Genomic DNA, 11926 nt, shown 5'->3' on the forward strand with positions numbered 1-11926 from the left:
ATCGCGCTATTGCACTCCAGCCTGGGCCACAGAGTGAGACTCTGTCTCAAAAATAAAGAAAAAAAAATTTGCGGCCGGGCGCAGTGGCTCATGCCTGTAATCCCGGCACTTTGGGAGGCCAAGGCGGGCGGATCACGAGATCAGGAGATCAAGACCATCCTGGCTAACACGGTGAAACCCGGTCTCTACTAAAAATACAAAAAATTAGCCGGGCGTGGTGGCGGGCTCCTGTAGTCCCAGCTACTCGGGAGGCTGAGGCAGGAGAATGGGGTGAACCCGTGAGGCAGAGCTTGCAGTGAGCCCAGATCGTGCCACCGCACTCCAGCCTGGGCGACTGAGTGAGACTCCGTCTCAAAAAAAAAAAAAAAAAAAAAAAAAAAAAAAATTCCTGAACATTGTAACACAATTTATCTATTTGTGAGTACTGCGAAATAGATCAGTTAAAATCAAGTAATTCTTGACGGGCGCGGTGGCTCACGCCTGCAATCCCAGCACTTTGGGAGGCCGAGGAGGGTGAATCACCTGAGGTCGGGAGTTCAAGGCTAGCCTGACCAACATGGAGAAACGCCATCTCTACTAAAAATACAAAAAAATCAGCCGGATGTGGTGGTGCATGCCTGTAATCCCAGCTACTTGGGAGGCTGAGGCAGGAGAATCGCTGGAACCCAGGAGGCAGAGGTTGTGGTGAGCCGAGATCATGCCATTGCACTCCAGCCTAGGCAACAAGAGTGAAACTCCGTCTCAAAAAAATAAATAAATAAATAAATAAATAAAGTAATTCTCCAAAAGCAATGCCTTTGAAAAGCAGAAAGGGAATACCTATACTCCAAATGGCTGAGCTACAACAATAGATACTATTAAAGAGAAATGTGTACAGAAAATATGCCACTGTTCCACTCCAGTAATTATTCTGGCTAACCAGTGCTTTAGTCATGTAATATTATTAATACTTATTTATAGCTTTTAGATGTCATCTGGGAAAAAAAAGTCAGATGTTTAAATATGACTTATAAACTTAAATAATCACACATTTTTACATATGAAGAACTAATGCAAGGGGATATTGCAGTATGTTTATTAATCAATTTGCTCTCTGTAAAATTTTTAATGAGACCAGGAGTGTGCCATCACTATCGATATCACAAAATGCTTATTTCAAAACTTTAATTCCGATTTTAATGAGTACAGTTTAGCTTATAACTGATTAATTTTGGCAGCATTTGTTAAGTTTTTCAATAGTATATTTCAGTTCAGCTAAACAATTTTATATCCTCAAAGGAGATAATGCTTATAAAACAGAAAAGTGTAGTTATTTGAATTTGTGGTTCAGAAGGCACACTGATACACATTAGCTCATTTAATTCTACCCTTTGAGGGAGAAGACATTATCATTCTCGTTTTAGAAGTGAGTAATCAGAGGGAAGTTAAATAACTTTTCCAAGATTCATGCCTAAATCTGAATACTCATGTCCTCTTAATATCAGATTCTATGCCTCTGTATTTAAGGATTTTTCTGAAAAAGTCTGAGCATTAGAGACAAGTATTTTTCAAAAATCTCTTGAAATTAATAAATGCTCCTTCAGTGCTTTTGAGTGCCAAAGAAGATGTGCCATATACACAATTTGAAACAGCATTTCTTCTGTATGAAGAGGATAAAAGACTTTTTCCCTGTTTGAACCAATGTAAATGTTATAGATTCTTCTACACTCCTTTCTGATTTATAAACGTGTTAATTTGGAGAATGTTCTCACAACCTAAAAAAATCATTTCTAATGTCTGCTACAGTACTGTGAAGTGACATTGAAAAAAGAATTTATTAATTTATATTTTTAAAGACTATGATCAAATAGCCCTCCAAATCTTTCCAGTGTTAGCTAATTTTATTTAATGCCTACTATATACTGCACATTGTTTTCAATGCTGTAAGTGTTCTATCCCACTCAGTCCTCACAGTTATACAAAGTAAGAGCTGAAATTGCCCCACGTTGCAAGTGAGGAAAGTGAGGTGCTGGGAGGTTTCAGTCTTACAACTTAACTAGAGTGGTAGGGCTAAAATGAAAATCCTGGCAGTCTAACCACCCCTTCACAGCTGCTTCCAAGGCATATTGTTAATTCACGCTACTGCCAACTCATGCTCCCAAGTTGTTTCTACAGAATACTCATGTTTTAATTTTTCTAATTAGACATCTCCAAAGAATCTATAAGCACATTTTCTCCTTTGCAGAGACATTCTAAGAATGTACATTTTAGAGACTACTGTGGCCATGTAGGAATTAGACATAAAGGAACAGAACAATGATTTAAGTGGGAGGATTCTTCACTGATCGAAACAGATGCCAAATGCTTGAAAAAAGGAATCAATCATACATAAGTAAGAAATGCTATCTATATAGGACAAAATAAATGTTTTCCTGTTTTAGCAGTTAGTCTTTATTGAACATAAGAGCCCGTAGAATAGAGAAAGTAATAAGAGTAATAACGTAGTCTTTTCGACATGTTCTAAGGGCCCATTTGTATTTATATATTTTTTGAATATAAAATTATAGAAATAAACACATTTATCACATTTGTTTATATCATGATTCTAATAAGACCTTTGTCCATTCACTGTCAACAAAAATAAGGTCAAGTTGTACAAACAAAAGCGGCTGGGTGCCGTGGCTCACACCTGTAACCCCAGCACTTTGGGAGGCTGAGGCAGACCAATTGCTTGAGCCCAGGAGTTCGAGACCAGACTGGGCAACATGGCAAGACCTCATCTCTACAAAAAATACAAAAATTAGCTGGGTGTGGTGGTGTACACCTGTGGTCCCAGCTACTTGGGAGGCTGAGGTGGGAGGATTGGTTGAGCCTTGGAGGTCAAGGCTGCAGTGAGCCCAGTGAGCCCAGTAAGCATCATGCCTCTGCACTCCAGCCTAGGCAGCAGAGAAAGACCCTGCCTCAAAAGAAATTAATGAAATTTAAAAATGAAAGCAACCAATATTCCTTTGTATTTAAAGATTACTTTCACAAATATTTAGGTATATCTCAAGTCTTCAAGCTCAAAGAAAAAAGAATGGCTACTGGGGTCGTTCCTTAGTCTGGAAATTTTCCTTTGATCATTTATTTTCTCCCTCCACTCTAACATATCTTTTAAGATAAGAAAATTGATAAAATAGTTTTAAAATAATTTTTAGTAACACATTCAAATTGACATTTCCAGTTATTTTCATTGTAGAAAACAGGAAATCAGTAGTCTTAAAGGCCAACATCTTTTCTGATTTTAATACCATTAATAAAAGAAGAAAAGAAAATCCTAAATGTATGCACTCTAAATTGGAGTCAGAGACACAAAATCAATTCCCAAAAATATTATGACCACAAAAATTTAAATGCAACAGCACAATTTACATATGGTAGATGTTTACAAAACCTTTCTAATGAATGATAAATTAGAATGATTAAAGAGGAAATGTTAGATTTTTAGACAAAATTGTGAGATGGGATTTAGGAGAAAAAGCCCAGCAAAATGATTTGTTTTATATGCAATATATACACACTTATCACATTCAAGAAAATTAAAAATATGACTGACTCAGCCCCTTCACTGAGTTAAACATAAAGTTAATTGCAAAGATACCAACAAAGTTTTCCATCAAAAACTGGAAAGGTCCAGGTATTTTCTTGCCACAGTTATTTATAGACAGGAATGATAATGCCAACTTAGTGGTTTAACTTCAGTGTTTCAAAAGAATTTATTCAAGAGACATACTGATATAACTGACATACAAAATGGTTAGTAGATGTACAACTGTATTACAACTCAAGGTATATTTCGAGTAAAATGGGAGTAATACTGTTTTACCCCAATGTTGATCCCAAATTATTTGATAATAAAAACAAGAGCTTTGAAAGAAATACTTCCAATTAAAAGCATCTTGAGAAAGGTGCTAAGTTTTCTTTGTTATTTCAAGTATATAGCAGAAACTTAACAGTTCTTATAAAAAATGTTCTAAATCCTATACTATGTAGTAACATTGTCAACATAAGTGATCACATGAACTTTACTACTGAACGTTTCACAAGGTGTTTCTGAAGAACATAAAGTTCAGACATTACGGCATTAAAAACAAGCTCATTATTAAAATTTTGGTCAAGGGCATGCAATGGTATTAAATTTCCTTCTCTGTTCTTTCACTTGATCCCTGTAAAATTCTCCTTGCCCAACCTAAGCCAATAACAACTTGCTGACTACTCTTTTTCATTAAGCATCATGCCCAAAGCACTTTTTTTTTTGTAAGAAGCAAAGTTCAGTGAAAATGGTAATAGGATATGAGTTGAATCTGTATCTCCTTTTCTGATAGCTTTGGGAAGGAGGGGGTCCTGGAGGAGAATGTAACAATCATAGCATTGGAGGATGACAATAAGATCCATTAAATTGCTGTGAACATTTATATAATCATGGTGGGCTGAATAACAGCCTCCAAAAGATATCTACATCCTGATCCCCAAAGCTTGTGATGTTACCTTATATGGCCAAAAGACTGCAGATGCTACTAAATGAAGAATCTTTTTTTTTTTTTGTGAGACGGAGTCTTGCTCTGTCAGCCAGGCTGGAGTACAATAGCCTGATCTGAGCTCACTGCAACCTCTGCCTCCGAGGTTCTAGCGATTCTCCTGCCTCAGTCTCCTGAGTAGCTGGGACTGCAGGCATGTGCCACCATGCCTGGCTAATTTTTGTATTTTTAGTAGAGACAGGGTTTCACTGTGTTGGCCAGGCTGGTCTCAAACTCCTGACCTTGTGATCTGCCTGCCTCAGCCTCCCAAAGTGCTGCCAAAAGTGCAGCCAGCTCTACATTATTAAAATGTCCAAAGAGAATAGCCTTTGGCACTGTTTTCAGTAATTCTGTTCTAATAAAACATTAATTTAGCATTCATCTTATTACTAGTTGTGCCAGACGAGTCACTCGTTTAAGACTCAGTTGCTAACATACATTCAAAATGGCTTTGATATACAAGTCAAGTCTTTTGAATGGCCAAATACATTGGATATTGGACACCAGTCCCCAACCCTTCTTCCCTTCCCTTCCCATTCACTGCTCCACTGTACTCTTCCCTCTGCTCCCATTTTCCTTACCGTAACTCAGAAATTGAAATTACAGCCATCTTCATGTTGACAAAACCCCCAAATAGTAATATTTTATTTTCTTCTTTGTGGTAATTGTGCAGCAGCAGTCAACTAATAACACCATTCACCATTCTGCTCGTCCTAAGTGCATAATGAGTGTATTTCATGAATAGTACTGCTACAGAAACTGGATAAAAATAAGTAGAGGGGGCCAGGTGCGATGGCTCACGCCTGTAATCCCAACACTGTGGGAGGCCGAGGCGGGCGGATCACCTGAGATCAGGAGTTCAAGACCAGCCTGGCCAATATGGTGAAACCACGTCTCTACTAAAAATACAAAAATTAGCTGGGCATGGTGGTGTGCGCCTGTAATCCCAGCTACTTAGGAGGCTGAGGCAAGAGGATTGCTTGAATCTGGGAGGCAGAGGTTGCAGTAAACCATGATTAGGCCACTGCACTCCAGCCTGGGCAACAGAGTGAAACTGTGTCTCAGGAAAAAACGTATATGATAATTTACGGGCTGCTACATTGTTAAGGACTACAAGATGGGAAATATGGGATTCTGTTCTCCTTAGGAAAAAAAAGGAACAGGGACCAGGTGCAGTGGCTCACACCTGTAAACTCAGCACTTTAGGAGGCAGAGAGGGGAAGATGGCTTGAGCCCAGGAGTTCACGACAAGCCGAGGCAACTTAGTGAGACCCCATCACTATTGTGAAACCAAAACATCTGAGACAGGTCTCAGTCAATTTAGAAAGGTTATTTGGCCAAGGTTAGGGATGCACCTGTGACACAGCTGCAGGAGGTCCTGATGACATGTGCTCACGGTTGTTGGGGTGAAGCTTGCTTTTATACATTTTAGGGAGACATAACACATCAATCAATACATGTAAGGTTTACATTGGTTTGATCTGGAAGGGCAGGACAACTCAAAGCTCTGAGGGAGGGGGTGGGGCTTCCAGGTCATAGGTAGATTTAAAAATTTCCTGATTGGCAATTGATTAAAAGAGTTATCAGTAGAAAGGAATGTCTGGGTTATGATAAGGGTTTGTGGATAAGGGGTTGCAGAGATCTATGTTTCATCATGCAGATGAAGCCTCCAATTAACAGGCTTTGGAGAGAATAGACTACCATATAAAGGTCTGTGTTGACGTTAATTCTAGAGAGGTATAATGAGGCATGTCCAACCCCTTCTTCTTTCATGGCCTGAACTAGATTTTTAGATGACTCTGGCATGTCCTTGACTGAGAGGAGGGGTCCATTCAGATGGTTGATGTCCTTCAAATTTTATTTTTGGTTTACACTATCAATGTTTTTTTCTTTTTTCTTTTCTGAGACAAGGTCTCACTCTGCTGACCATACTGGAGTGCAGTGGCATGATCTTGGCTCACTGCGGCGTCCGCCTCCTGGGTTCAAGTGATTCTTGTGCCTCAGCCTCCCTAATAGCTGGGATTACAGGTGTGTGCCACTATGCCTGGCTAATTTTTGTATTTTTTTGTAGACAGAAGATTTTGCCATGTTGGCCAGGTTGGTCTCGAACCTCTGGCCTCAAGTGATGCACCTCAGCTTCCCAAAGTGCTGGGATTACAGGTGTAAGCCACTGCGCATGGCCTACACTATTAATTTTAAATATATATATGTATGTATATATGTATTTATGTATATAATGAAAAGAAAAACTACAAACATTTAAAGTTGGTCCAACTTTGGTGTCATTAATTAAATATCTACTTCCTGTTCTTTAGGAGACAAAAATGCCATTTCTTGTTTTTTTTACATATCAGTGAGGGCACAAACTGAGGCAACTTCCCCAAACCTCATCCCCAGCTCAAAGGTGTATTTACATAACCTTATTCTAAACAAAGGACAAATAGGAAGTAGGAGAACAGTTTGGTTCATATTTCACCAAAGATATATTTCCTTCAGGTTAAAGGCAATCAGAGACTTCCAAATCATTGTGAGACAGCCAAGTATAAAGGGGTCCCGGGAGAAATTCCAACTGGCCTGCACACTGGGAGAATACGGTGAGCCATGGAAGTCTGCGCCCTTTGCATGGGAGAGGAGTCTGGGATTCCAGCCTGGCCTCTTCTGTTCTGGGGTGGAACCTGGGATTCAATCTGTGAGGCAGGAAACCAGCTAGCAAGCGAGAGCCCCCATTTCCCTTTTTTTCCTTTTCACCCAATAAATTCCATTCTTTTTACCTTTCAAAGTGTCTGCGAGCCTAATTTCTCATGGCCATGTGACAAGAACCTGGCTTTTAGCTGATCTAAGAAGCCCTACAACAATTGTAAATACCTATTAATCCACCAATTACATATAGGCACAATATGGATCTTTGGAAATTAGAGAAGAATGATTTTAATGTGAAATAATGACAGCAATATAGTTTAGAAACCATGATGGTGAGGCCTCATTGATGCATACATCTGCTGGGGACTGAGCATATGGTACATATGTAAAAACTGCAATTACAGCTTCTTAGTAAGATAATTGATTCTGAGTAAACGTTTGAGTTTTCCTGGTTGTCTTAATTTTTTTTTGGTAATTGAGCTTTTGCTGTTTGTTTGGCTGGTTGGTTGGTTGGTTGGCTGGTTTTTCATGGCAGACATTTAGGAAGAGCAAAGCCTACCAAAAGGAAGATTGTGTTTGCAGTATAACTAAATATAGTAATATTACTACTAAGACCAGGAAAATACACAAAACTTAACGGAAAACAGGGACAATAACAACACACTAAAGGACTATTTGAGGCTACTTGTTCCCTGATAAATGTGATGATAGCAAATGAGCATGCATAGTAGAATAAAATTGTGTTTCTATCTCATATATTTAGCATTCACCAATTTTATTCCACAGCAGGCCATTGTCTACATAGTGACAGATAGAATATTTCATAAACAGAAGGACTAGAAAGTGGGTTTTATTTTTTTAAATAATTATAATAAATTATCAACTTTACCTTTAAAGCACTGAACCGAAGATTTAAAATGTAAGTTTAAATTCCATTCTCAAGAAGGAACATGGGGATCATTTTAAAAGCATTAACTTCCTTGTCCTATGCAGGAAAGGCCCCAGAAGAGCAGAGACTGAAGTCTCTACACAGATTGAATTGCATTTTCTTCACTATTTCAGGTACAACCACCACTTCATTATCTGCATGTGAATTTCCCATGGGCCGTTTCCATTCCCAGACCACCTTGAACCTCTTACCCAACACCAATCAGGTCTCCCATGGCCACACCGCAATATGTGCACAGGGGATATGAAATCATTTAAAATTCAGACCAAAAGAGTTTAGGCAGTCAAATCCATTGAGTGGGAAGAAATCCATTAAATTTAATTCAAAGTATATTATAGTTTATCCACTATTTTGGGAGAATTCTATTATTCCTTGCTTCTAAAAGCAAAGTTAATGAAGAATTGATTGCTGTTTCAGTGAGATCTCTCTGCACACATTTACTAAGAACTCACCTAAATTGTAGCTCATTTTTAATGTGGAACAGAAAACTCAGCTTGTGCCTACATTTCTCATAACAGGTCATTCTAGAATGATTCTAACAGTACATTTCAGTAAATTGTATTATACTTAGACCACCAGCAGAAATCTGGAATAATTGGGTCGTTGAAGAATAAACACTAAAGGCAGGACAAGGGGGTCAATCGTGGAGCAAGAACTTCATTCAGGAAACTGAGGTAATGTCCAGAATTCTTCAAAGACTGCACTGGGGATACTGTTTAACATTAACACAGAACTCTTCAGTTGGTTGGAGAGCGGCTGGGAGAGGTCTCTGTAAGAGTAAGAAGCCTGCTTTCTATTTATTTATTTTTCAGGGCAGGCATGCCTTCTTCAAACAAAAAGAAAGCCCAGGCATGCAGAAACTGGATCTCATATAGACAGGGTCTCATTCTGTTGGCCAGGCTGGAGTGCAGTGGTGCGATCACGGCTCACCAGAGCCTGGACCTCCGGGCTCAATGGATCCTCCCATCTCAACCTCCTGAGTAGTTGGGACTGCAGGCGCGAGCCACCAAGCCCGGCAAAATTGTAGACAGGATTTCGCCATGTTGGCCAGGCTGATCTCAAACTCCTGGACTCAGGTGATCCACCCACCTCGGCCTCCCAAAGTGCTGGGATTACAGGCTTGAGCCACTATGCCTGGCCTGAACAGCTTTCTCTCTCTTTTTTTTTTTTTTTTTTTTTTTCCGAGACGGTGTTTCGCTCTGTCGCCCAGCCTGGAGTGCAGTGGCGGGATCTCGGCTCACTGCAAGCTCCACCTCCCAGGTTCACGCCATTCTCCTGCCTCAGCCACCGGAGTAGCTGGGACTACAGGCGCCTGCCACCACGCCCGGCTAATTTTTTGTGTTTTTAGTACAGATGGGGTTTCACCGTATTAGTCAGGATGGTCTCCATCTCCTGACCTCGTGATCCACCCGCCTGGGCCTCCCAAAGTGCTGGGATTACAGGCGTGAGCCACCGCGCCTGGCGAACATCATCTTATATTGTTTATTATTATTATTACTATTATTATTGAGACAGAGTCTTGCTTTGTTGCCCAGGCTGGAGTGCAGTGGTGTGATCCCAGCTCACTGCAACCTCCACCTCCCAGGTTCAAGCGATTCTCCTGCCTCAGCCTCCTGAATAGCTGGGATTACAGGTGCATGCCACCACGTCAAGCTAATTTTTGTATTTTTGGTTGAGATGGGGTTTCTCCATGTTGGCCAGGCTGGTCTCCAACTCCTGGCCTCAAGTGTTCTGCCCGCCTTGGCCTCCCAAAGTGCTGGGATTACAGGCGTGAGGCACCGCACCCGGCCCTATATTGTTATTATACATGATGATGGCAGCGGTGGGCCATCTGGTGTGTCGCTGCCATCACGCCGGCCACTGCAAGAAGGATACAGGGAGGAGGCAGACTGCCCCCACCCCTCTACCCCCAATTCCTCCACCCTTCCACCCCACCGCAACCCCCAGCCCCAGCCCGCCACCCTGGGGGCCGCCACAATGGGGCCTGGCCAAGTCGCCCGCCTGGAGAGGGGGAGCTCCAAGCCACCCCTAAGAGCCAGGACCACAGCAGGAGCTTTCAGCAATATCGCCCCTACCCGAGATGCCGGTCCAGATCCAGTGAGGACCTGGAGCTCCTGCCCCAGGCTTGGAGGGGGCGCTGCCGGTTGCCGGTGCGCAAGCTCCTGGGAGGCGCTGGGAGCCAGGGACAAGCGGGAACTCTGCCCCTTACAAGTTAGTGGGGCGGGACCTCCCCAGGTACAACTGCAGTTGCCTAAGCTACAGCACAACTCCAGCACCTCTGTGCTCTTGGGAGCCGGGAGTAGGCAGGAGCTCCGCCCTCCTGGGCGGGGCTACAGCCTCCCAAGTCTTGGCTGTGGATCAGGGCCTCCAGCTCCATGCAACAGGCAGGAGCCCCACCCCACCCCACTGAAAACCGGGGCTGCAGCGCCAGGTATCCTGCAGGCTTGGGGGGGGGGCCTGGGAAGGCCCCCCCATGCCCTTGCAGACTCAGAGGTGCCTACTCCCACTGTCTAGCATCTCCCCACTCCCAGGGCCTACTCTGATCTTAAAGTGGGATTGGGGTGGAGCCCAGGCACTGTCACAGCCAGACCAGGTATGCGTAGGCTTGGGCCAGTGCTGACATGCTATCCCTCTGCCACCTCGGCCCCCTCTGGATTTTGGGCACTGAGGAGCACAGGAGGGGAAGCTGAGGGTGGCTGGGTAGTGGCCTGCAGGTGCCCTTTCATGCCAGCACCCTGCCATGGATGGCCGCAGGAGGCAGACAGGCTCCTGGGCAGAAGGGGGCTGGTTCCTAGCAAGGCCCACCTTCAGGCCAGGGAGGGCCTAAAGGCTGAGCACTGGGCTACCAGTTCATGAATTGGAATGGGGACTTGTGGTGCCTCCTCTGGGCTGCCCATGGCCGCCCATGGACCAATCGGCTGGCACTTCTTCCCCTCTAAGGTCCATAAAAGGCTCGGGCTCAGCCAGAGCAGAGCAGAGGGCAGAAGATGGAGAGACAACAGGAGGACCAGCTGCAAAGAGGAGCTACCCTCTCTGCTGAGCACTTCAGAGGCCTGTAGAGATGTCTGCACAGCCTGTGGAGAGGAGCCACCCTTTCCAGGGCCTCCTCGCTGCCACCCTCTCCAGGGCCGCCTGTCTGCTGAGAGCTGAACACTCAATGGGAGGACTTGCCTACAGAAAGGAGTTATCCACTGTGGGTCTCTTCTGAACTGTTCTAACACTAAATAAAACTCCTCTTCGTCTTCTTCACCCTTCACTTGTCTGTGTACCTCATTCTTCCTGGATTCAGGACAAGAACTCAGGCAAAAGTGCCACCAGCCACAGAGGTTTCCAGGAAGAAAACTGACACCCCAGAGATCCCGTAACATTGCTATTTTCTTCCACTGAGGCCTAAGCTGATTTTCAATGACAATGACCCTGATATACTGTTGAGTGGTTTGAATGGCAGCTGTAATCAGAACTATGCTATGAAGACTTTGCCATCAAATGTGCATTAGGGACTTATTTCCTATCAGATTATGCACATATTTTGTATAAAATTCATGCTACCTGAATGATCCAAGTGAGTAATGCAAATATTGGCACAACATTGTACTTATTTACTATCAAGTACTACATATTGCATATATCAAATACCCCATATATCTTAGCCTGAGTTCCTCAAAATAAGAGACAAAACTCACACGCAGAGTGTACTTGAAAAAATGGAGCCACTGGGCATGAATGTCAGCAGGGGCAGTGAAATAGGGAAGGAAGGAAGACACTAAGATGAGTACTGAGTTGGCGATCACTGAGGCACCTT

At 42.9% G+C, this 11926-nt stretch overlaps 1 long non-coding RNA gene across 2 annotated transcripts; it reads left to right on the top strand.

Annotated features, from left to right (window-relative positions):
• Nucleotides 1–359: 359 nt before the first annotated feature.
• Nucleotides 360–11579, top strand: LOC115930443 (uncharacterized). 2 transcript variants are annotated; one of them, XR_010130566.1, is made up of 5 exons: nt 360–6563; nt 7032–7129; nt 8169–8237; nt 8643–8798; nt 11065–11579. It is a non-coding gene; the product is annotated as an uncharacterized lncRNA (long non-coding RNA). The 2 variants fall into 2 exon arrangements; XR_004067078.3 differs by having other exon boundaries at nt 360–7129.
• The last annotated feature ends 347 nt before the right edge of the window (nt 11580–11926 follow it).

This window comes from Gorilla gorilla, chromosome 14, assembly GCF_029281585.2.
Source record: "Gorilla gorilla gorilla isolate KB3781 chromosome 14, NHGRI_mGorGor1-v2.1_pri, whole genome shotgun sequence".
Classification (NCBI taxonomy): domain Eukaryota; kingdom Metazoa; phylum Chordata; class Mammalia; order Primates; family Hominidae; genus Gorilla; species Gorilla gorilla.